A 3,102-nucleotide genomic window follows, 5' to 3' on the forward strand; every position below is an offset into this window, starting at 1 on the left:
ATATTAATTTTACATTTATAAAAAGAAATAAAGCAAAAAGCAAAAATGAATTTTATTCAAAAAAATTTTTTAAGAATGCTCTAGCTAAAATTTTCATTTAAAAAATAATTTAAAATAATACAATCTCCGAATCCTGCTGAAAAGACAAGCTTCCAGGCTGGTTTGGTGGTAAGTGTTGGTCTAGCTGCTAATTTAGCTGGTCAGGCTGTTCAGCCAGCATGGGTTCTCTGATGAAAATTGGTTGACCAAACAATGGTTAAACATGATCTTTCCGTAGACGGTAGTGCAATGTTAACTGCAGCAGACAGATAGTGCTGAGTTTTGTGAGTACGACACAATCCATAACAAACCTAATTTATATATGTTGAAATGGAATTTGTTTGCATTGCAATTTAATTTTTTTGTTCAAAATTTACAAAATTTATATGAGCGAGTACATTATACATATACACCTTTTGGAAAGGTATCATTAAGGTACATGTATGCACCCTTTAGGGGAAAATAAGGTACAGATGTGTACTGTCCAAGTGACCTCTTTTGCACCTTTTTTTCTGAGAGTGTGTTTATATTTAGACTATTTTAGACTTGTCGGGACATGGCTGTGGAGTAGCCCAGTACCTGTGTCATCATATACATAAACAGGCTACAATGTTCTTCTGCAAGATGCATGCAGGTTTGTTTTGTGCAGTTTAGTGTACCTTTAAATTAAGCACCAAAGTCCACAGCTAACCCTAACCATCAGTGGGGAGTTTGCACCTTGTATGAAAATGTATGAATGAAATTGTACAAATTCATGAATTAGCCACCAAATTATTAGAACATAAAATACATGTTTTTGTGCTGAAATACTGTGCGCGCAAAAGTTTGGCAACTATTTAGTGAATTCACTCCTGCACTGTGAAAATGTAATAACATTTAGGAAAATTTAAACACAAAACCAAGGAGATATTTCAGCAACATAAAACACACCCATTTTAAGATAAACAGTGGTTGCAAATACCAAAGAGCATTTACAGTAAAACTGCCAAAACAATGCTGTGGCACTGGCTATGAGTGCAAAATAAATTATTCTGACTTTCATTTCTTCCCCTCCTCTTGCCCAGCTCATAAAAGATGGTGTAGTGCATATGATGTGGTCGACGATCTCAGTCAGAATGAACTGATTACCATGGAGCTGCAAATCCTTTGAGTCATGGCACACAGTGACATTCTTTAGACTCTTAAAAACAGAAACACTTCTCTTTTTTCCAGATTTGTTTTTCTCGTTCGATGTCTGTGGGGCATCCTCTCTTAGTTGAGAGTCTCGAATCATAACCAGATCTTCTCTCCACTTACTCCTTTTCCTTCTGTTGTTGGAGCTTGTTTAATCTTGAGGAGAAAATTGGCTTAGCATGGGAACGAAAGAATTCTTTGGGGAAAGGTTTTGTTGTTTTTGAGTGTTTTTTCCCCCTTTTTCAAGTCAGAAAAAGTATGAGCTTGTGCCAAAACCTCATAAAGTAAAATAAAATAAAAAATTGAGAGAGAGGCAGGCCACAACACCATGACAAAGATAGGGCCTGCCTACCACTCAAGAGCTTTACAAATCACAATCTTTTGGAGGAATAAAGATAGATGGAGCAAGAAAGAGAGGGAGGAGGATAACATTTGGAGGGAGAAGAAAAAAGGGAAAGAAATGTGGATGGGTTGGGGGGAGAAGGGGAGGAAACATTCCCCTTGCCACATTAAAGACAAAAAAAGAAAACAAACAGAAAAACATGTCTGACATGAAGACGCTGGTTTCTGTGGCGACAGACAATGGCTGCTTGTGGCCTAGTGAGGCCTACCCGGCCCGTCTGGGCCCCGGCACCAGCGAGAGTTACCGCAGTCAGGCCCTCTATCGGGGGCTCGGCTCTGTGGGAAAACAGCTTGAAAGGGACCTCGCTCTCAGCCACAAAGGGCCCTTTCTGCTTCCTCTTGTTGGCTTTTGCCCTTCTTATTTATCTTTTGGGAGCCGGATGAGGCGAGCATGGCTGTGTGGGTAAACAGCATTGCTGTCTTCCTCTGGCAGAGATAGAGGGTGGAGGTCGTCGTACTCAATGCCTGAAAATCGCATGCTGCCTTTTGATAGCAGTAGACGCCAGATGTCATCATGAACGTGTAAATCATGGTATATCACGGCCTTCACTGACTGGATGGACCCAATGTTTTTAAGTTTTTTTTTTTGCAGCACATGCACGCAGAGTAACAAAACTTGTATCACACTGTCATACTGTACCATCCAGTGTTGTTATTGTTAACTAAAATTATAAAAATTATTTAGGTTAATTGAAATAAAGATGAAATAAAACTAAATGTAAATATTATAATATAAATAATAGAAGAAAACCTTAAAACTTAAAAAAAAAAAATGAAAATTTGAAATGTTGCTTTCAAATAAATGTTTAAGTAAATTACTGTACTAAAACCAAAATAAAAATAAATTAAAGCTAAATAAAAATACATTAAAAAAAACAAAAAATAATGAAAATGTACAATATTTACTAAACAAAATGACTAAAACTTAAACTAAAATTAAAACGAAAACTGAATATTTATATACTATAATAATATATAAATAACATAAAATTAACACTTATATAATCTTAAAAAGCCAATACAAATAAATAAATAAATAAATAAAAATAATAAAATGTTTATCTCTAATTTCCTTATTATTATTATTATTTTAATTGGAGTTTAATATCTAGTTACAGATTATTAATCTATTTATTTCGCATTTATGCATGTAAAATGTCTTTTTACTTCTTTTTTTTTCTTTACAAATAAAAAATATTAGAAAGTGGAAAAAAAAGGAAAAATGTGCAGATGCAGAAAAATAAAGAAGGCTTATGCGGACCTCAGGAGATAAATGACAAAGAAAGTAAAATAAAAACTATACTATAACTTTTGTTGTAATATAGAAATGAAATGATGGAAATTCAAAGGAAGGAAAAAAATATATTTGTTTTATGTGCCAAATGTGCAACAACAAAGCAAATTGATAATAAAATGTATTTGTCTCACTATTGAAAGTAACTAAAGAAAAATAATAATTGAATAAAATAATTCAATAATTATAAATAA

Source organism: Sinocyclocheilus anshuiensis, unplaced genomic scaffold (assembly GCF_001515605.1).
Source record: "Sinocyclocheilus anshuiensis isolate Anshui unplaced genomic scaffold, SAMN03320099.WGS_v1.1 scaffold734, whole genome shotgun sequence".
NCBI classification, from domain to species: Eukaryota; Metazoa; Chordata; class Actinopteri; order Cypriniformes; family Cyprinidae; genus Sinocyclocheilus; species Sinocyclocheilus anshuiensis.